Here is a 23033-nt window from a genome sequence, read left to right as displayed (position 1 = left end):
ACCAACAAGGTTTCACAGCTATTCAAGTCAGTCTCTAGCTGGCTAAGAGTGTGGGTTCAGGAAATCCATTAAATTGGAGGAAGAAGAGGCTTGGCCACAAATTTCTGGGTCAAGGCCTTCATCTGGAACTTGGGAGGGGAAATAAAAGCACAACTGAGCTCTTGAGAGGAAATGGACCTTTGGCCCTGCAGTCACAGAGCCAGAGCTGAGGCATTGCCATATACAGAAATGTAGTAAAAAAGAAAGAGGAAATGGAATTTTGTCACTTAATGACTCTAGATTTTTAAGCAAATTATTAACTATTCTGAGCCTCAGTTTCTTTATTTGCAAAATGAGGATAAAATAATTTGCCTTTCTCTACTAAAGTCCTTCTTTGATGCTTTACTGGGGTGGGGTGGTGGCCCTGCATTCTAGTATAGACAGTCTACCAAACTAGATAGTCTTCAAGCACAGGACCTGTGACCAAAGGGCATCTACTATGTGAAAGTCTTGCTTTATTTAACATTCAGAGAGGCTCACCACTTGGTTAGTTATGAAGAATTTTTCATCCTAGTCATCTCTCAAAAAAAATATGCATCATTCACAAAATCATAGGACTGCAATCTGCACCAAGGAACAGCCCAGTCTGTACACATTGTCTGTACCCCTAACCAGACAGCCACTGCTCAGACAGCATAATGACCAGTTGTCACTTATCACCTATAGGGAGATAAGCAGGTTTAGCTGAAGTGGCAATGTGGTCTGAGATTAAGAGAGGAGGTGAGGATTTCTCAGGTTGGTCAGACCAACACCGCTACCTCAAGCATCAGTTCCCCTTGGACGCTAGTGAAGATAGTTCAGGACCCAAAGGCATGCATGTCACCCTTCCTACATTCAATTATGTTTCTAGATAGGATCCATGATCCTTATTGGTGATAGTAGTGATGGTGCTGGGAGAGACGGGACTGGTGGTTCTGGTGGTGGTGGTAGTGGACAATCTTTGAAAATAAAGAGCCCATCATTCCTGCCACAATCACCATCAATGACTTGAGCACCTGCCACCAAGGGATTATTAAGCTAAGAGCATCTGGGATAGAAGCACCACACTGCCTAGATGTACTCTAGATATATCACCACTGACATCTATTATCCAGAGCAGTAAACTTTGTGAAGTTGTAATCTCTGGCTACAGCCTCTGAAGGGGCTGAAGCCTCCACCTTCTCAGCCACTATATCACTAAAGTCCTTAATATAGTCACATGCTTCAGTACCAGGAACCAATATGATTTTATTAATTGATGAATAATCCCCTATCTACTTAGGCTTAGAATCAAGACCCATCTTCTTGAGTTCAAATTTGACCTCAGACACTTACTAGCTGTGTGAACCTGGGCAAGTCACTTTACCCTATTGACCTCAGTTTCTTCATCTGTAAAATGAGTTGGAAAAAGAAATGGCTATAAACCACTCCAATATCTTTGTCTGGAAACCCCAAATGGAGCCATGAAGAGTCAGACATGACTGATGACAAGAGCAAAACACCAATACACTCAACATGTGTGGTCATCCTCAGAGCTGGCATTTGCCCCCTAGTGGCTAGACAGGCTTCAGACCCAATAAGAGATCATTTTCCCCTTCCAGCGATGCTCAAGTAGGGAACTGTTGACAATATTTCTCCCAGGATTTTCCATTGCTGGTGGTCAACACCTCCACAGTAGATTGGTGTCCACTCTGCTAAAGAGAATATTTTGGCTCTTCTCTCTCCAAGGCAGCCTGAATGTTGCTACCAGACCTTATCTGCTGTGGTCTCTCACACTCATGGCTACTCTCACGGTTTCTTGATGCTCAGAGCTGGTGAATACATGTCTCTAATTTGCATTTCTGACCCTGCTGATATGACTATATTCATCTCAATTAAAATAGTGGTTGGAGTCACTTCTTTGGTCTGATCTCCAAGTCAACCTTTATTAAATGTTTCCTCTGTTGCAGGCCCAGAAGGTACAAAGACATAAACAAGAATCTTCACTCATGGAGACTTTACATTCATTCCTTTGAGGAGGTGGAAAGATAAGATGTGTATAGATAAATGTAACAGAGTGATGGAGAAGGAGATTGTAGACAAGTGAAACTCTGGAAGGGAGTAAAAAAAAATCAATTAGAAGGAAGAAGAAATCCCTGAAGGAAGAAAGGTTCTAAAAGTAGATGAGGAGGAGGGAGGAAATTCCAGGCTCAAAGAGGTTGGAAGAAGACCTCTTGAACTGTGACTGGGAAGCAGTTTAGGATTAATCCAGTTTGCCAAGAATGTGGATTGGATGAAGAGGAATTAAGTGAAGAAATGTCTGGAGAAATATTTTGGAGTCAGATTTTAGAATACCTTAAACATCAGACCAAGGAATTTATAGGCAATAGGGAGCCATTGAGGATTTCATACAACTCTCATGACTACAGCCTTTAGGGGAGCTTTTAATTTCTTTAGAGAATTGCTATCTGGGTGAGTATCTCTTCCTTACTAAAGCTAATGTGAGCATCTGGATAGGAACTGTACCCACTTCTACTTCCTATAAAGTTTGAGAAGTCCTAAAACTCTTTAGATAGTTCTATCTGTTTATTTTGTAGATAAGAAAGTCAAGTTTCAGAGAAGGAAAATGACTTTAATTCAAAGCATAGAGGGTTACTAGAAGAGGACTAAGTCTGTGCTTTGTAATCACATTAAATAAGCATCTTTTAAGTGCTAGTCATTTTGCTAAGGACTGAACCAAAAGAGAAATATTTTCTTCCTTCCCTATTTCTTTCTTCTTCCTTCCTCTTTCTCTTCCTTTTTGCTTTCTTCCTTTCCTCCCCTTGCCCTCCCCCTTCTTCCATCCTTCCATCCTTCCTTTCTTCCCTCCATCCTTCCTTTCTTCCCTCCATCCTTCCTTTCTTCCCTCCATCCTTCCTTTCTTCCCTCCTTCCTTCCTTTCTTCCCTCCATCTTTCCTTTCTTCCCTCCTTCCTTCCTTCCTCCTTCCTTCCTTCTTTCCTTCCTTCCTTCCTTCCTTCCTTCCTTCCTTCCTTCCTTCCTTCTTCCTTCCTTCCTTCCTTCCTTTCTTTCTTTCTTTCTTTCTTTCTTTCTTTCTTTCTTTCTTTCTTTCTTTCTTTCTTTCTTTCTTTCTTTCTTTCTTTCTTTCTTTCTTTCTTTCTTTCTTTCTTTCTTTCATATTCATTACTTCCTTCTAATAGACAAGCACAGAATTAAATTTGGATTTCCATGTTAACAAAAATTTAATTTAATTTAATTTTGTTCTCAGATTTTTTTAAACAACATTGATTTTTTAAGTTAAGATAGGTAACATAAAGCTTTATTTTGATTATGTAAAATGATAACTAAAATTTAAGGTTTCATTTTATGAATAGTTAAAGGGGAGAAAAGGGGGAGGAGGTAAGAGAAAGACATGAAGGAAAGATGAAAAAAAGAGACAGAAAAAGCATGGAGGAAGAAAGAAAAAGGAAACTATCTTGAGCAGTTAGGTGATGCGGTGGTTAGAGTGTTGGGCCTGGAGTCAAGAAGACTCATCTTCCAAAGTTCAAACCTGGTTTCAGACACTTATTAGTGTAATCCTGAGCAAGTCACTCAACCCTATTTGCCTTAGTTTCCTCATCTGTAAAATGAGCTAGGGAAGGAAATGGCAAACCACTCCATTTTCTCTGCCAAGAAAATCCCAAATGGAAGCAGAAAGAATCACACACGACTGAAAAGCAAGTGAATGACAAATGGAAACCAAGTATGAAGGGTAAGGGGAGAGGAGGAATGAATGTCAGGAAAAGAAGACTGAAATATATTTATTAAGGAAGTAAGAAATTGAAAAAATGGGGAAAGATAGAGCAATGGAGGGAGGAGAGAGAAACTTGACAGACATGTCATAAAAGAAAAGGTGACAGAAATTAGACAGAGGCTAAAGAGATGCTTAGGTATCATCAGGGGATGCTGCTAGTTATTGGGAGAATGTTATCATTGGCCTTTGAAGTTATGATTAGCTGATTAAGAACTGCTCACAGCTCTTTAACTGCTCTAATCCTTAAGCATTAAGAAGCCGTGCTTTAAATGGGACAGTCACAGTAGCATAACAGAGAGGAAATTATTCTCTCTCTGTTGCAGCAGACGTACCCACAGCAATATCATTGCACAGACCATATGAAACCAAGGAAAGAGTTAGGATTGGGCCTCAGAATAGAATTTTTCCATTTTTGCTCTTCATGATTTGTTTTTCCTTTAAAAAACTTCCCTTTTTTTAAAATGGTACTGATGTTCTTAATCCAGTTACAAGAGACCCTTACTTAAAGTATAGTAGGTACCTGACCCCATCTCCTTTTGGCTTAATGTCTACACCTTTCTCATCATCCAAACAGATTACAGCCTACATAACTTGATACATTTCAGACCCCCCAGTTAGTTCATTATCTTGAAACCCAGATTTCAAACTCCTCAAAAGTGGGCCTCATTTGAGAGCTACTGGAGTTATCTGTAAGCAGCAACCAATCAGATACTTTCTGACAAACACAATCAAATCTTTGCCCCACTGTGTCGCCAGAAATCTTCTTCCCTAATAAGAATAGATCATTTTGCTGGACATGCAATCTAATTAACATAAAGCAAATTAAAAGAACAGCTTTGAAAGTGAGGGAAGGGGAACCATAGTTAATGTCAGATCCGCACACCATTCACTTCACACAGGCCTTATTTGAGCAGGAATGTCAGTTTCTACCAAAACAAAATTCCCCTCAAATTGTCTATTCAAAACAAACACATTAAAGGAAGATTATTCACCATTCATGTGTCAGGGAGGTAATAATAACACCTTTATAGCATGTATGAATGTTCTTAAACACTTTCATAGGATCTTCCATCTTCACCACCACTCCCCAATTTCAGTGAATTAATTAGCTCCCCTGTGGAGCTGGCGGGAAAGATGTCACCATTCTGGAAAAGGAGAAAATGAGATAGAAAGTGGTAGAATTGTTGAATAATCATGAAGCCAGCTTACCAAGATGCTTCTCATTTTGTCTAAATTAGTTCAAGGTACGGAACAAAAAAAAATATATTCCCCAAATCATTCAAATGTCTGCCAGCTCTTCAGTTTCTTTTCCTGCTGAGTTCCATGATCTATCACCCGTCAGCCCTGACATCTGAGGTTAGATTAGTAATGTACAGGAGAAGAAAGGGCACTGGTAGTGCAAGCAGAAGAGCTGATTTCCAGACCTGCATCAAACATTTTCTAGCTGTGAGAATATGAGGAAATTATTTATTTCACTTCTGTCGGCATCAGTTTACCAGCCAACAAGTGAGGACAACACATGTCTTCCGATCCCCAATTCATAGACTTGGGGGACCAAACCATTTTGAACCTTTCAGTGTCATATTCATTATTGCAAATTGGTATCTCTCGACATGTTGTCTTCCTTCCACTTGGGTCATCAGTTGCCTTCTCTCCTCACCTGAGAATGGAACATGATTTTACCCTGGGTTTGAGAGGCCAGAATCGACCTTATCTTCCTCTCCATTTTCGTGTTGAACATCTCTAGACGTTTGGCCTTATATCTGTGCTCTTCTCCCCCTTATGTGTTTCCCTCTCTCATTAGAGTGTAAAATTCTTGAGGGGGCCATAATTAATGACTGGAAGAGAGAGTAAGGCTAATGACTTGTCACAGATTTGATTCACTTAAATCCAATTCATTTGTAAATCAAGACTTCACTCTTCTGATTTCACTGGTCCTCTTTCAGAATGAAGGATCATCACCAGCAACAACAACTACAAGCTCTTTGAAGATGGGGACTGTCTTATTTGCTTTTATTTATCTTTATTTGATTTCTTTCCCAAAGATCTATTATCTTTTTGTTGTTGTTATTTCAGTTGTGTACAACTCTTCATTACCCCATTTAGAATTGGCAAAGATCCTGGATAAGTTTGCCATTTCCTTCTCCAGCTCATTTTTTCAGATGAGGAGACTGAGACAAGTAGGGATAAGTGGCTTGCCCAAGTTCACACAGCTAGTAATCCTTTGAGACTGGATTTGAACTCAGGAGGTTCGATCTTCCTAATTCCAAGTTCAGTGCTCTAAGCAGTATGCTAGCTAAGCTGCCCAATTTTCATTTATCTGTGACCTAATAATATTAAAGGTTTCTATAATATGAATAAAAAATAAGGAAAAACACATTAAGAGTTTACACACATACACATATATATCTGCTAAATGCTAGAGATTTGAATATGAAAAGTGATTCTAATAGAGGGCTGCATCACATATAGGGTAATAGTGTCCAGGAGAAGGTCTTTTGATCTGGGGAATCCCAGGAGAAGTAAAGATACGGCCTGTTGTAGTGGCTAAGATATAGGACTTGCAGTCAGAAAGACCTGCCTTCAAATTCTCCCTCATACATTTTCTATCTGTGTGGTTAGTCAGTTAATCTGTCTGTGGATAATTTTTCTTTGTTTGTAAAATGATCAGATTGTGCTTGGTCGCCTCCAAAGTCCTTCCTAGATCTTTAAATGTATGTGATCCATAAAGTAATGATTGACAAGCTTGTTCCCAGAGGGAATAATACTGATGATTAAATTACTATTCTTAGACTAAAGAGGTAGAAGAACAAAAGAAGGAAGAGGAGATGGCTGAAATGAGAAGCAAAATGTGGTATGGTTTAGGACCATTCAGTTAGAGAGTTGTTCTCATTATACATGATGCTGTCCCAGGACAGTAATTCTGAAAATGAATAGAATAATAATTCACTTCCCTGGGGACTGAGAGCATGGATTCTGGGGGTCTTGATCCAGGTGGAGAAAAGCTGGGCAGATGGTAGGATGGCCTGGGTAATTGTCTAGATAAGATGGGAAGCATACGAGCAGCAGATAGATTCCTTGCTTTAAAGTTGTTTCTAAAGACTTCATAGCTATACATTCTCAAATACTGCAAAGCTAACTATCCACAGGGAAAATTATAACTAGGGTGGGGCACCAGGGGCTTCAAATTTAGGCACTGATGATTCTTACTGTCCTCCAGTAGCATAGAAACAAAAAGTACTTAGCAACTGGTTAACAAGAATAATTTTATAAAATAGTTTGCTACCAGATGGCAAACTGAGGTGCTTATACTCTGCCTCATACTAATAATCTCTCATCCCAGCTGCCTCTTGGGTGTCCAGGTATCCCCATGAGACATGTGACAGTATCTCCTGTTAATCTACTATGCTAGGAGAATGCTATGATGTTTGACCTAGACACAAAAATCCCTAGTTAGAGACAAATGAAATTACAGCATTGTGACAATTTACTCAATAATTACTGCAGAAAGAGAAACATTTTAGCATCAATCATCTTGATGATTCAGCTGGAAGAAGGACTGCTGTGAGAGCTCTGGACTTTTGCGGCTTCCTTCCTTTGCCCTGAGAAGCTGCAGTGGCCTCCTGGTGCTCTCCTGGGCTCACAGGAGATTCGTTGAGCTGTAGAATGAAGCCCAAACAGAGAGAGAATACTTTTTAACCTCTTATTTAAAGATGGATTTTGGTTCAGGCTCACTCCGTTAATTGGAAGCAGTACGCAGCAATGTACAATAGAGTCTTATACACCAGAGGAGTTATTCTGTATCGGTTTCATTTTGCTCACTTTTCAGATCCCACTGGTTGAGTATTTCAGTCCATGAGCTCCCCATTTACTGTCTGTGATACAGTAAGTGCTGTCTGCATGTGTTCATTTCCCACTGCACTTTGCACCATTTCCTCTGTTGCTTTTCAACATCCCTTCAACCCACATCAACATATTCATTTCTAAAAAGCCATCATCCTTCACAAATTACTAAGAAATTAGGTCTCAATAGTCAAAGATATCCTCTAGAATTATTAAAAAGGGCTTTAAGACAACTTAAATGACTTTCTGTGTGGGTCCAGTGGGTCCTGCTTAGGGAAGCTGTCATGTTTATAGTTCCTTGAAGCTATAGGAGCAACCATAAAAATAACTAGCTACTTTGCAATCATGTTTCCTGACATTTTGAATACTGTTAATATTTTGTTACAAAATCACCATTTTTTCAACAATTAATTTTTTAAAATGTGATGTGTAGCTCTTATTTTGGCCAAATTGTACAATGTTTCTGGGTCACAGTTTCTTCATCTGTAAAATGAGGTAGATTAAGGTTTAAGGTCTCTTCCAAACTTAAAACTGTGATCTTGTAATTGAGCTTGGAGGCTAATTTCTTTTTTTTTCCTACAGGGACAAAATTTCAATTTTATAAGAGAAGCTCATAGAAAACAATTAAATTTAGAGAAAGTTGCTTTAAGGGGAAATTTTTCAGGAAGATACCAATCTACTCGTTAGATATTTTTCAAAAGCACCATTGAAAGGCGCAGAGAGAAATCTTCTACTGTATTTATAGGACAGATGCAATGTACACAGACAAGATTCCCCATTTAATTAAAATGACTTCACCTTTGACCCTGAGGGAACACTGCTATTTGAAGATCATCTTGCCTTTGTGGTCCCTTCAGTGATAAGTTGCTTTCATGATCCTTCTAATCAAAATGTGCCAAATATAGCTCTTGTTTCCTCTTTCCTCGTTATTGGATTTGAACACTAGGAAAGGAACAGAGCGCAACTATTCATATCTTCACATGATTTTGAGGTTGCTTCCGCCTCTGGTTGCTACAAAATAAATCTAGATTTGAATGGGAGCCTAGAAGTGTGCCTGGCAAGTAGTAGGCACTTAATAAATGCTTGGTGATTGAATATTTGATGGAAAAAGAGAAGCATCCACTTTCTTCCCTCCCCCAATATACTCTGAATGACAACCAATGTATATTATACATTGGGGAATAATGCTGGCTAAGGCTATTAAACACCAACTTCTAGGGCTTTCTAATATCAATACCCCTGATCCCATCATTAAATCATAGAATCCAAGAGTTGGAAAGGAGCTTCAAGATCATTGCCTCAAAGCCTTTGGGCTATTCTCTGGAGGTCAAGTAGTCCAATCCCCTTATTTACAGATGAGGAAACTGAGACCAAGAGTTATCAGTTAACTGGTCTAAGGTCACCTAGGTAAGTTACAGAAATTTGAACCATGACTCCTAAACCAACAAGCTTTCATTCAACGTCAGAATTTCCTTGTAACATCCCTGAGAGGTTATGAAATCTGCCATTTATAGGAGGCAAAAACTGGGAAGAACTTGGAGATTTAAAATTGGTCACTAAACTATTTCACAAGCTCTTTTGCCTCTCTGCAGTGAAACACAACTAAAAGAACTTACAGATTCATCCAGAAGAAAAGAGTCTCATTCTAAAGAAGGGGAAACTTGGCAGACTTGCTTGCCATAGGTCACCAGGTGATAGATTTTTGGTAACATATATATATATATCCCTTATTTTATAGACGTTATCAACATTTTTTGTTTGTCGTAGCTTTACACATTAAGCGTAGTGGAGAAAGGAGCAGAGTGGAGGGAGAGAGCAGCAGAGAGAGAAAGTCCCATAGACCCCCAGGAGACTTTATGAAATGAGAGGTAGTTTGGACTTGACATTACACAGTTAAGTGAGAATGAAGGGATGTTGAATGGACCATCACCAATAAATCAAAAGGCATTTCTTAAGCACTTGGAGAGGTGGTAAGGAATATAGGTAAGAATAAAACTGCCTCCAGGAGCTGATATTCTATCAGTGAAGACAGTACTGTATATATAGGCCTACGCAAACACTATATACAAATGGAGAGGAATTCACGGAGAAGATGGCATCATTTCCACCACAGATTGATAGAAGCTATCCCCAAGGTCCCTCAAATGCTTGTTTTACTCAGCTACTTGTCCTTGGAGAAGGAACCTCACTGCCTTTTTTTTTTTAACAGTCTTTATAATTCAACATAAGAAATAAGAATATCACACTGTCTAATAATTTGGCTTTGTATTTAAAGTTTCAAAAGAAAAGTCATTTTTAAGGGGTTAGGAGCGGGGCTTCAGACTACATTTCATTTGCTTTTAGCTGGTAGTAAGTGATCATTTTAGGAGAGAAGGTGGGATCAGTCATAAGGTTTAGTAAGGGAAGTGAGGTAGCAATGAAAATCGCCAACTTTGCGCTCTAGAGATGCTGCTGGACCACTGTGAACCTCACAAGAGTCAGTTCAGGCTGGAGCTAGGACTGGCTCCAGGACACACGCAATAAACCATTTCCCCCTTTCTCTCTTCCCTCTTCTTTCAGATTAGATAAATAGACAAATCTGTTTGCAAACCGTAAATCACTACATAAATAAATATTGTTCTTATCAACAAGATTTGGATTGTGACACTTAAGTTCCTCCATACAAGAGAAAGGTGAGGAATGAGCTCGTTCGATGTCTTCCCTTTCTCTTAGGGTGGAACTGGAGGCACATGAGGGCCCACCAACTCTCCTTCCTAGGTCTTTGCTAGGCTTTCTTCCTTTAAAAAAAAAAAGAAGAAGAAAAGAAAAATGGGAGAGGAGAGGCGATGGAGACTTAGTAGCTTTCAAACAGTTTTCTCACTTTCCTCTTCTTCTCCCCCCCCCTTCCCCTGATCATCTTTCCCCCTCCCATCCCCAACTAGGGAAATGGGCGTTGAAAACTCAAGCCAGTACCAGAGTGCCTCTTGAGCCCCAGCCTCCTCCCTTCAATCCCTGCCCGGGTTTGGAAGAGGCTCCCCTCTAGTGATGGAGAGGAGAGCATCTGTTTGAGGAAAGCTATCCTCTCTGTGTCTTTGTCTCCTTCCAGTCGTCTCTCTGGCTCGGGACTCTGCAGCGGCGGCGGCGGCGGCAGCAGTTACGGCAGCAGCAGCTACATACAGCCCGGAGGAGGCGGCAGAGCGCGCCCGGGGAGCCGGCAGCCGGAGGGAGCGATTCCGGGAGCCTCCTCCCCAGCTCCGCAGCCAGGCGAGATGCCCCTGCGGTTCTAGCACCCCGCGCCCGCCCTCGGCCGCGGCCGCACGGGGAGCCCGGGCGGCCCCACGGTCCCGGCTGCCCGGCCTGGGCGCAGTGGACTGGCTGGCTGACGGGCAGCAGCAGCCATTGCCCGCGCGCACCCCCCACCTCTTGCACACGCACACACACACACACGTCCACGCATTCACAGACACACAGGCGCACACGCGCACCACACACACCCCCTCCCTTGCACCCTCCCCACCCGGGCACCCTCCTCCTCTCCTCCCCACCTCCTCTTCAAGGCGCCGCTCCGATGGAGCAGCTAGCCTGGCACCGTGCTGGCGCAAGGTAAGATCCAGCCGCCTGTTGCTTTTCGTTGCGCCCGGCCCGACTCCTCGCAGGCGCCCCCACCGCGGGCTCGCCATCCTGCGGGGAAGGATGGCCAAGTGCGGCTGGCGTTCTCGCAACGTCTCCTAGACGGATTCGGGCTTGGGCACGGCGGGGAAGGGGGACGGAGGGTGGAGGGGGGCGAACTCCCGGGGGAGACGTGTGGGGGACCGGGCGAACTCCTTGAACTTTTGGGCTGAGTGCGGCTGCTGGGGGCCCCCCTCCTCGTAAGTTACCTGGGGAGTTTCGCTGTGGTCCCTTCCCCCACCCCCCGACAGCAGGCATCCCTCCCCCTTGGCGTGTATAGTGCGGGGAGGCACAACTCCGCAGGGCGTCTCGAGGTCTGCATTTGGGACTGAGCAAAACAAAATAAGACCGGAGAGAAAATAGAAGCCGAGAGGTGGGGCCGAGGGAATGGAAGGAGAGAGGGAAGGAGAGTGGGAGGGAAGAAGGAGGCGGCCAGGGATTGGGAAGCAGCCCCTCAGCCGAGATCGGCCAGGACCCGGCATGGGAGGCTGGGCCAAGGGAAGTCCAACCTCCCCCCTTCCCCGACATCTATTGGTTAGCCAAGTTGTAGCTACTGGCCGGCTGAGTCTCGGAGCCTGGACCAGGCTTGGTGTGTGCCCCGGCAACTGCGAGAATACAAATCAGGGGGGGTGGGGTAAGTAAGTGCTTTGAGTTCGGAGAGGTTGGGGCCGGGCGAGGGGCAGACGGGCTTGGGAGAGCTGGGGGGGCAGCCCCGGGAATGATGCTGACGGGTGCCCGGGGAGAGGGGGGATCTGGCGCTTAGTATGCGGGGGAGGGGGAAGGGAGTAGAGTCAGAAGTGTGCGGGCCTCTGTGTGTGTGTGCATGCGTGCGTGTGTGTGTGTCGCGGGAGGAAGGGGACCGTGAAGCCCAAAATAGAGGAATTAAGGAGAATCGAATATCCTTTCGATCCTAAGGAGCCCGAGAAGTGCTCTGGAGAGAGGCGATAACGCCTTCTTCTTGAACGGGGGAAAATCACCCCGCAGAAATAGGAGAAGTGAGGGTGATGCTTGTGGTGTTAGAGGTGGAGATGGTGTGAGTGCGTGGGGTGATCAGACATGGAAACAGCCTTGCCTTTCATTGACTAAACAGCATCCTGCCGTACGTATTGCAAAACCCCGAGTCCCTTGGAGAGCTCCCACTTCCACCCCCTGTACACCTTCCCAATTCGTTCAGTGGTCTCCCGATCCCCCTACCCTCCCTCCCACCCACTGTTCACGTCGGGGCTCCCAGGCACGGTCCCCGCCCCGTGCTCCAGGTGCTCTGCCCAGCGCTGCAGGCGGAGAAGGAGGAGGAAACGCGGAGTTCCGAGCTTCTAGGACCAGGATCAGGTTGGGTGGGGGGAGGAAGTTCTCCGGTAGCCGGGGCGGGGCTCGGGGAGGGGGGAGATCCGAGCCTCGGTGGGTGGGGGGCTAGGGAATGGGCTGCGGCTAGATAGCGCACACCGTAGTCCCCTGCATCCCTCCCAAGGAGGATCGCACCTGGGTGGAGTGAGAGGAAGCAGTGGAAAAGAGAGCTACCTCCAGCATGTTTCTGGAGAGGGCTTTAGCTGCCCACTTCCTGGGGCTGGGGTTTGTGCTGCTCTGCATTTGGAAGTGGAGAGGGGCTGGGGGAAGCCCGAGAGGATGGCTCAGAAGAGAAGAGTGGGGGTGAATGGCCAGGCAAGCGGCTCCTTCAAGCTTGGGGGAGGGAGGGACGGGTTTTCTGGGGACCTCTCCACTTTGTCGCCCGCCGCTAGTTGCAGGTTGCTCTCGGCTAGCTGGGGAGGAAGATGCTGCAGGTTGAGATTGGAAAAGGCGCGGCCCGGCTCTCCTCCTTCTTCTCTTCCTCTTCTGCTTCCTCCTCCTCCTTTTCCTTCTCCTCCTCCTTTTCCTCCTCCTCCTCCTCTTCCTTCGCCTCTGGTTACCTTGGAATAAAAGGCACGAATGGCACCAGGCGGTGGCCCAGGCTGCAGCAGAAAAGCTTTAGTCGCCCCTCCTCCTCCTCCTCCTGCTGCCCGCCTAGTCTGCCACCTGCCCCCCTCTCTACCAGGGGCCCCGGCGGGGCTCGGGTTCCCGAGCTGCAGCCTGAAGCTGGGCTCCCCTGGGCGGGGAAACACCGGGCTTAACCCTCCCTTCCCCGGAACAGGAGGAGGCGCACACCCCGCTAGGGGCAAGGCTGCCCGCGGGAGTCTCACCTCCCTCCCTCCCTCCCTCCCCCAAATCCAGACTGGCAAGGTGTTTTTCCTCTTCTGTGGGGAATAATTGGTGGCTCGGAGAGAGGGGAGGGGGTGTGTGCTTCTCACACCCCTCGGAATTTGTTTTGGTTTCTGAGATCTGCAGGCTGACCCCTGTGAGTTCACTCTAATCTCCACTTTCCTTTACCTCCAGGGGAAACCAGGGCTGGGGAAAGCTCTCTCCTCTGCCTTCCTCCTTCCCTGGCCCCGTGCCAGCCCGCCCCTGGCCCTTCTAGTAGAGAAAGCCATATCCTCTAGGCCTCCTAAGAGAAATTCCGTAACTGTCCTCCCTCCATCCCAGGGAGAAGCCCTGAAAGTGACTTCCTTCCATCTGATTGCCTAGGCATTTCCGTCCTGCTTGGCTGCCAGAGATGCTGGGAGCTCCAGGAGACCCAGAGAAGTGGGGAAAGGGGAATTCCCACTTGCTCTGTCTTCTCCCAGTGTATTTCCTTGAACTTATAAACCTGATCTGTTCTGTCCTGGTTCCTGTGTAACCCTCTTAAAGGCCCTCCCAGGCAGGCTTGATCCTAAATTGCCAGATCAATTGAAAAGGCAGAAACTAAATCAAACTTGAATTATTCAGATATTTGCCCAAATCTCCATTTTCACCTGCTCAGTCACGTTTAGAATGGATCATCGTTCTTGAACAGGTTAGCAGGCATCTCAGCTGCTAGTGCTTCCTAGCACCTAGGACAGTGCTTGCTACATAGTAGGTACTCAATGAGTGATGATTGATTGAATTTGGGTTTTAGTCATCCTGAAATAGCCATCTTACTGTGTCTGTGAGGACGTGCCCAGAGCACAGCTAATTCATGAAAGTAGATTTTTTTTAGAGCTGGAAGGGGTCTTAGCTGTGGTGGAGAGCTAGCCCTTCATTTTGCAGACAAGGAAATTGAGTGCAGATTAAGAGACTTGCACAAGACCATAAGTAAGGAAGTGGGGTTGGAGGGGGTGGGGATAGGGAATTTAGCTTTGAATTCAGGTTCTACTGACTCAATTTCAGTTAATAAAACATTTAAAATCATTAACTTATTTGATCTTCATCAACAATTCTGAGGTTAAGTCCTGGTATCTTTATCTCCATTTTACGAAGAAATAAGATCAGAGAGGTAAAAACATGTGCCTATGGTTGCCCAGTCTTTAAGTATCAAAAATGGGGTGAGCACTGTGATCCCTTCAATCAACCCCTGTGGATTTTTAAGTACAAATTACTTGAGTATTTACTGGGGATGATGTAGAGGATTCTTTTGCAGACATGGGTTAGTTACTCTTGATAGCCTTTGAGGTCCTGCTAATCCTGAAATTCTGTGATCCTGACTCCAAGCCTCAGGGGTCTGTCCACTGCACTTCCTTACAATGACAATAATAGTAAAGCTGACATTTATATATGGCCTTAAACACTTGCAAAGGGCTTGACATTGGTTATCTCATTTGATCCTCAAAATATGCCAGATGAAGTAAATTCTTTTCTATCCAATTTACAGATGAGGAAACCGAGGCTGAGAGGAGTTATATAACTTATCCAGGTTTTCCCAGTAAAAAGACACATCTCAATTTTCTTGAGTCTTACATTCAGCCCCCTTTTTTGTGTGTAAGAAAAGGGGGCGGGTAGGAAAAGCAGTGAGAATGGATCTTTCAAGTCCAGTGCTTTTTCTGATCCCCATAAAGCCTTTTTGCTTACTGTTCAGGGCCTATTTCCTGGTGAAGGTGGAGGTGAAGGGATCGGAACATGATCCCTAGAGAACTGACTCAGAGGTTTAAGCAAATCCCCAAACAATGCCTGTCTAGCAAGCTTGCTCTCCCTCTACCCCTTGATCATGCTTAGTTATATTCAGCATAGTTCTTCAGTTTTATATCTAGAAAGAACCCTCTGAAGAAGACAACTAGACTTCTCCTTCATAGTTTACAGCTAAGAACCCTCAGACCAGAATGATTTGTATTCATAACATGTTAATGCCAGGGCCAGACTTAAGTCCACATTGCATTCACTGACTACTGGTCGTTTGTGCCTTCTCAGAATATGTTTATATTTAGAAATATTGTATTTCCTATAGTTGTTTTTCAACATTTAAAAACACAATGGAAGTTTTTTTTAAAAAAGGAAAACTATTATTCAGACAATTTCACTGATATGTTATAAGTGGTTTGAGCAGGAAAAAGAAGGAAAGCCAGCTCTTTTGTCAACACTAAGCCGCAAACAATTCTTGCAAGAATTGTGAAACTTTCACAAAAATAATAGTGCATTTAATTAGCAAAAATTGAGAAAATTTTCAATACAAAAGACAGAAAGGCTTTACAGCTGTGCTGTCTAGCACACTTGGTCATAAACTCCTTCCCTAAAGGAAGAATAATGTGGAAGCTATTCACAGTCCATCCCTCTCTCCCCCTCCCTCCCTACCTTTTTTTTTTTTTTTAGCATCACATGACATCTTAGAACTAGAACTAAAATGAACCAAGAAGACATCTAATCCAATTCCTTCGTTTTACAGATGGGGAAACTGAGATCCGTGGAAGTTAAGCGATTTGCCTAAAGTCACTCAGCTAGGAAGTAACAGGTGGGATTTGAATTAAGGCTCAGTGACTTTTCAAGTTCCAACACTCTTTTCATTGCCTTCTCCTTCCCTCACTCCATTCTCTTCCCCTTCCTTTTTTTGTTATTATTCTTGTTGGCTTGGAAAAAACAACAGCACAATTCACACACCAATAATGATTTGAGAATATAGATTTTTAAAAATGACCATATATAAGCCTGCTTCTCTGACCTTTGAGTATTTAAGACTTTGAGTCTTTAAGAAAAGATTGAGACAAAGGTGAGGTGAGGATGGCTCCAAAGGTTACATTGAAGGATGGAAGCATCACCTTCCCTCTAAATTTGAAAGGAATTTCTCCAAGTGGCAATTTTATATCAAATCATGTAGGTCCTAAATCATTCATCCAGAGATGGCCAGGATCTCAAGATCATGTAATTCAACTAACCCTCTAGTTCTACAGGTGACAATGCTGAAGTCTGGGAGAAAATGAGTTGACCAAAATATCTCATAGGGATTATTTGTGTCCATAGGTATCTTCTGGGACCAAAGAAATAAGGACCCACTGTGTAATTTCTATGGGTGTTGTTAAGACCCTGGTAGCAGTAATGTAGTTTCCCAGCTACAGGACTGGACTTCTTCCCTTGGAGCCAACCCAACATATAGGTAAGCTGGGCTTCACGAAGAGAGTGTGGGAGGAGGTTGGGCCAGCTTCCTGTGGTTCTCATTTCTGCAGTCTGTATGGAGAAGTGCTACTAGAAAGGGGAAATCAAAGCCGCATTGAAAAATTTCTAATATAAAAAGACCAAGATAAAGGAAAGTAGCAACTTGGATGATTTTACATTGATTAGATGAATTGTCCCCTATCCTTGTTCTGAAACAGCCTAAGGTAGGAGTTCCTAATCTTTTCAGTTTGGAATGGAGTCAGATAACTTTAGGAATGACTAGCTGGAAATCCTGTTGACAAGGTGCCCACGGGAAGTCATGCTGGCAGACTTTGAAGGCTGGGGGTATTTGACTGTAGACTTCCTTCCTTATCAGCATACTCTCCATCTCTCCTTGGTAGGTAGAGACTACAGTACTGGTATCGGAATCAGGAGGACCCCAGTTCAAATATCACCTCCGACTTACCTATCTCCTCTGCAAAATGAATCAATAGATTCAATAAACTCTATAGTTCCGTACAACTCTAATAAATCGATTACCCTTTGATCCAATTGGGGATGGGCCAAGACCAAAATGCAATTCCATAAATATTAAGTACCACTGTCAAAATAGGATTCTGTCACAGTAGACAAAAATGTTCTATATCTGGAGTCAAAGAACTCCAGATGTTAGAATCCTGTCTCTTCCATTGTTCATTACCTATATCATCATGGGCGAGAAGCATTAACTCTGGGTCTCAGGTTTTGAATGTGTAGATGGCAAAGTGAATAGAGTGCTAGACTCAGAATCAGAAAGATCTGAATTAAAATTAAGCCTTAAATACTGACTGGTTATATGATCCCAAAGAAGACAACTTTTCTTTACCTCAGTTTCCTCAATGATAAAATGGGAATAATTATAACATTTGTCTCAGGGTTGTTATGAGGATAACATGAGATAATATCTGTAAACAAATTTGCAAACTTTAAAACAGTAAAGAATTATAATTATTGTTATATTTGTAAAGCTCCCTGAAAACCTTAAAGAGTTATTTGAATGTTAGCTGTTTTTATTACTTTAACTCTAAAATGCTATTTATGAGTCTAAGTTTGACAGTTTGGTGACTCATTATTGATTATCTTCATTTATCATGAGGGCTATTCATTTTTTAATCTTAAAATTAATTTTAAACTTTATTACGATGTAGGTATTTTGAGACGGAGCAGAAAGCACTATACAATTAGGCAATGGCAGGGAATGATAAGTTTTTGATTTGCCAATATTTCCCAACCAAAAGCCCCATGGCAAAATTTTTACTAACCTATAAAAGTTTTACAACCAAAGGCCCTTAGTTCTTAAAAATAATAATTAGAACAACAACAATAGCATTCTTAGCTTGGACTTCTCTTCTTTCTCTTTATAACTTGCCTTTCCCCTTTACTTTCCCCCCAGGTACCCATGTATTTCATTGTATTCAATAAACAATCTAAGTATTTCCTCATTCCTTGGCATTTAGTAATCTGAAAAACACTGTACCAGTCTGATGCATCTAGGGAATACATTATGATTAATTGTCTAATAGAAGGAAAAAAAGGATATGGAATTGGGTAGAGTTAGAAGACTACAAAAATAATTGTGAAAAACTTATACAAAATTCCCAAGTACTTAAAATTTAGAAATTTTATTTTCTGAAGTGGGGCATTAGAGTGGGGACTAGAAGAACTTGATTGGGTTATAATGGACAGTCCACAAAACAAATTCTTGTTATCAATATTGTAGATACCATGTTAAGGGCTAATCATTTTTTTTTTTTGCTTATTTTTTGTTACTCTGGTTTTCTGACCCTGATGATGTCAGGGGATCGAGGGGGTCATGGGGAGCTTCATGCTATATGCTAAAGGTAAGAGTAATGGAAAGAATGAAAATCCTATGATTCAGAAAACAATGTTTACATAGTTTCCTCGTAGGCACATGTATATTTTCTAATTCACATTTTAGGTTCATCATTTTTAGGGTAAAAAAAAAAAAAAGAAGTAGAAAAGGGGCAGAAATTCTGACCTTGAGCTATTTTTAATAAAAAGACTTTTGAGAGCTTGAGTAATAAGGTTCTTAGAAAAACAGTTTGAAGAGGATGGTGGGAGAAAAAGGAATGCAATTATTAAAACTGAAGTGGAGTTTTAAATTAAATTTGAATGAGTTTGGTGGCAGAGGTTTTATCTGGGATTAAAAAAAAAGATATTAGAAGCTAAGTTAGAAGCAATAAATAGACTTGATCAACTTAACATGTATAACCTGCTCAATTTAACCCAGATGTTACTAAGCAGAATAAAAGCTTAAGGATACTTTTAATGACTAATAACAACAATTTGTTGTGTGTGGTTTTGTTTACAATGACAAGAGGCTTTACAAAAGTTATCATTCTCCATATTAGTATTTGCAGGCATTTGTTAGATTTACTGGTGCTGACTCAATAACTCTTTCCTTAAAGGTATCTTGAAAGAAATGATGTTAGATCTTCTTACAAAGATTTGGCAAACTCACTTTTTAAAGATTTTTCATAAAATGTGCATTATTCCATGAAAATTCAGTCTCTAGGCTTCTAATCAAATAAAGATATTTTTCTTTTTCCAACTTTTTAATTTTATCTAGTAGTTTATTTTTCGCGTTTACATGTAATATTACATATAAAAACAAATTTAACTTTTTTTTTTCAAATTTTGAATTCCAAATTCTCTCCCTTCCTTCCCCATTGAGAAGGCAAGCAATTTGACATAGGTTGTACATGTGTAGTCATACAAAATATATTTCAATGTAAATCATCAGGTGAAAGAAAACCCAGACAAAAAATACAACAATAAGAAAAATTAAGTAAGAAAAAGTATCTTTGAGCTGCATTCAGGGTCTACTAGTTCTTTCTCTGGAGATGGACACTATCTTTCCTCATAAATCCTATAAAATTGTCTTGGATTATTGTCTTGCTGAGAATAGTTAAATTATTCATAGTGGATAAAGATATTTTTCTTCTTCAAGATTATAAATTAATAGTAGGTGTCAAATTCAGGTGATAAAGTTTTAGTATTAAGTTTAAGTACTCTTCCTCAAAGGGGAAAAAAATTAATATTAGTAAAATTCATATTTTCCAATTGAAAATTTTTTCTAACAGGTTTATGCAGATGTTTGTAAAACACTTTGATAATCTTAAATTGGTATACAGATATATTTTATTCTTATCATTGAGAGACAACATGTTGAAATTTTCTGTTTAATAATAATAACTAGCATTTATATCGCATATATGTAAAATTATTTCTATACTTTATTTCATTTGTTTAACTCGCAGTTAACCCTGTGAAATTGGCACTTTGATGTCCCCTATCTTAAAAATTGGAAGACTGAGGCAGACAGAGACTGACTTACTCAGGGTTAGACATGTAGTAAATATCTGAGGCTAGATTTTAATTTAGATCTTCTGAATCAATGTGTAACCAAGCTACCTAAAAATACCTGAGATCAAGCTCTTTTTCACAAATAACTACTGACTATGTGAACTTGGACAAATCTCTGAATTTTTCTAGTGCTCCAGGAAATGATTATATTGTAGAAGGGGAAGCTCTACATTGATGGAGGCAATTTCCTCATTTGTGATACCTCATGCCTATGAAATAACAGGTTTTATCTGCCACACCTCTCATATGATTAGCATTTTGCTATCATCCCAGGGAAAGATCCTTAGAATTACAGTTAGTTAGAAAATTATTTTTTAGTACCTGTTTTGAGAAATAAAATCAGAATAAATATCATGAAAAAAATAAGTCATTTTAAATTATATAGGAACCCTGAAGGATACTTGACTGACTAGAGCAAACATCCCTGAAATTAAAGATGAGTTAAAACCTTTGCTACATCCCCATTCCTTAATTGGATAGCTAATGGTTTATCTACGACTAACTTTTAGAATCAAGTTGCTTCAAGGAAACTTGTTTTTTATTTGAAATATTTGTGAAATTTTGGGGGTTGTTCTGTGATCGTATGTGATTTACATAGCCAGAAGGTACTTGGATCTAGCTGGATTTTATAGTCCATATTTTCCTTGGTTTAGAACTGGTTATAAAACTGAAGGGCCTTCATATATTTATCCATAGCTAAAGCGTAAAGTTCAGGAAGGGAGTCTGAGTTTCTCTTGCTCCCACCTCACCCCTGGTCCAGCATTTCCTTTTTATAAAGAATAGCCGATGATTTAGAGAGGGCTCAAAAATGAGTAAGCTGTGTTTTCTCTTCTTAATACCAGAGTCTATGTGTACAGACCATGGTCATTAGCATGATCGGTGACTTGCACGGACTCTTGGCCAGCAGAGATTGAGTGCTGAGTGTTCTTTGTTTTAGATGTAAGATATAAACTTGTACCTGCAAAGCGGTATAGCCAACATCTACAGCTAGTTTAAGGAGGGAGTAGGGAAAGAAAATCAAAGGTATACTTTTATGCTTTTTTAGTGGTGGCTTTAAATTGTTCCTCTGAGTCCAGTTTAAAGAAGCAAAGAGAAAAACTCTTTCTATGATATGGATGAACATCATTTCAAGACAACAGTTTATGAACTAGGCAGGTACATCTCTAAGTGATTCTACCACAAAGAGTGGACATGATCAAGGAGTGCTAGGGAAAGATAGCCAGATGCTTTTGGTCATTGTGTATCTATTACCATCCCCTCTGCCTGCAAAAACTCATAGTTCCTTATGAAATCCTGTCTTGTTTTTTATTTGAAATATTTGTGAAATTTTTAATAAAAATAGAAAGATAAAAAATAAGGAAGAGAGGGAAGGAGAGAAGGAAGGAAGAGAGGAAGTGAGGGAAGAAAAAAGGAAAGGAAGGAAGGAAGGAAGAAGAAACAGAAGGAGGGAGGGAGGCAGGGGAAGAGAGGAAGGAAGGAAGGAAAGAAATGGAGGAGAGAAGGAAGAAGAAGAAAAAAGGGAAGCAAAAAAGGAAGAAAGATGAGAAAGAGGGAAGGAAGAGAAGAAGGAGAGGAGGAGGGGAGGAAGAGAGAAAAGAAGGGGGAATGAAGGAAAAAGAGGGAGAAAGATAAAGGAAGGAGAGAAAGAAGGAAAGGAGGGAGAGAGAAAGGGAAAAAAGAAGCCAAAGAGGGAGGGAGTAAAGGTAGAAAACCTTAGATTCAAACTTTGTCACTTAATGCCTTTGAGACATTTGGGCAAGCCATTTAACTTCTCTGACATTGAACTTCTGGATTTATTATAATTATTATTTTAATAAGGACGTTGGATCTCTGAAATTTCTTTTAAATTTAAATCTATAATCCTGTAGAAGTGTGGTTAAATGAATAGAAGACTGACCTCTTAGAAAGCAAGTGGATAGGAGATAATATTCTAGGTTGCAGCTAGGTGGTGAAGTGCATAGTGTGCTGCACCTCGAATTAGGAAAAACTGAGTTTAGATCTATCTTCACACTGGCTTATGTGACCCAAAACAGTGATTTAATCTCTGTTTGTCTTAATTTCCTCATCCAAAAATGGACATAACAGTAATTACACTTGTTGTGCGGATAAAAAGAGATTAATATCTGTAGAGTCCTTTGCAAATATTAAAGTGTTAAGTAAGTGCTAGCTATCATTACTATTATTATTCTAGAGAATGAAACAGAATAGGAGTGGGCTAGAAAAAATGTAAAAAGAGGTTTAGCACATGGAAGTAGAGGCAGAGTGGGAGAGATTTGAGAATACACTGAGGAATGTGTGTGTGTTTAATATAGACCAGGTATGAAAAAAGAAGGAAGACAAAGAGAAAGAGTGGGAAGAATAAAGCTTTGAAAGAGGCAGAGGCAGAAAAGGGAAAAGAAAAATCTTCTGAGCTGCCCAAGATCATTCTGAGCTTTCATTGCTCAGTGGAGCACAGAAAAACCCAGGTGGATAAAATCCACTGATATGATCAGTTGTGTGTCATTGATCGGGAATGATTGTTGATTCTGTCCTTCATTTTCCATTCTTTGCTTCCCTCCCTCCATTTTATTTATTTATTTTGGACTTAGCAACAGCCAAATAAAACCTGAATTGCCACAGGTACTGGTAGCACTGAAGGAGAGAAATGTGCCTGTGTAATGAATAATGAGCTTGCTTTCTTTTGAAGTGGAAAAATTCAACATGTATCTTTCAAAGCCATCCTGTTCATCCTTCCTACTATGTTTACATGGTCCCTTCTAGTGGGAATTCAATAAGTTTCCTAGCTTCTTATACCATCTTTTTTTCTTGTTTTTCATTTCCTGAGATATTTGATTTCTTTGAAAATAATTATTCCTTGTATTGTTGCCCAATGTCCCATCGTCAATTTCAGCATATACTAAGAATCCTTTCTCCAACTGGGC

General features: G+C 41.4%; 1 protein-coding gene across 2 annotated transcripts in view; it reads left to right on the top strand.

Annotated features, from left to right (window-relative positions):
- Window positions 1–10582: 10582 nt before the first annotated feature.
- The window catches only part of LRRC3B (leucine rich repeat containing 3B), a 108117-nt gene continuing 95666 nt past the window's right edge, over window positions 10583–23033 (top strand). Inside the window, exons 1-2 of one of the 2 annotated variants that reach the window (XM_052001236.1) lie at window positions 10583–11214; window positions 16555–16687. The gene's annotated coding sequence lies outside the window, so the exon portion shown is untranslated. Of the gene's footprint in view, window positions 11215–15775; window positions 16049–16554; window positions 16688–23033 lie in introns of those variants that run through there. The other variant, XM_052001235.1, reaches the window with a different exon arrangement.

This window comes from Antechinus flavipes, chromosome 5 (genome assembly GCF_016432865.1).
Source record: "Antechinus flavipes isolate AdamAnt ecotype Samford, QLD, Australia chromosome 5, AdamAnt_v2, whole genome shotgun sequence".
Taxonomy (NCBI): Eukaryota; Metazoa; Chordata; class Mammalia; order Dasyuromorphia; family Dasyuridae; genus Antechinus; species Antechinus flavipes.
The sequence above is the reverse complement of the archived record's forward strand: the minus strand, read 5'-3'. Positions and strand labels throughout refer to the sequence as shown.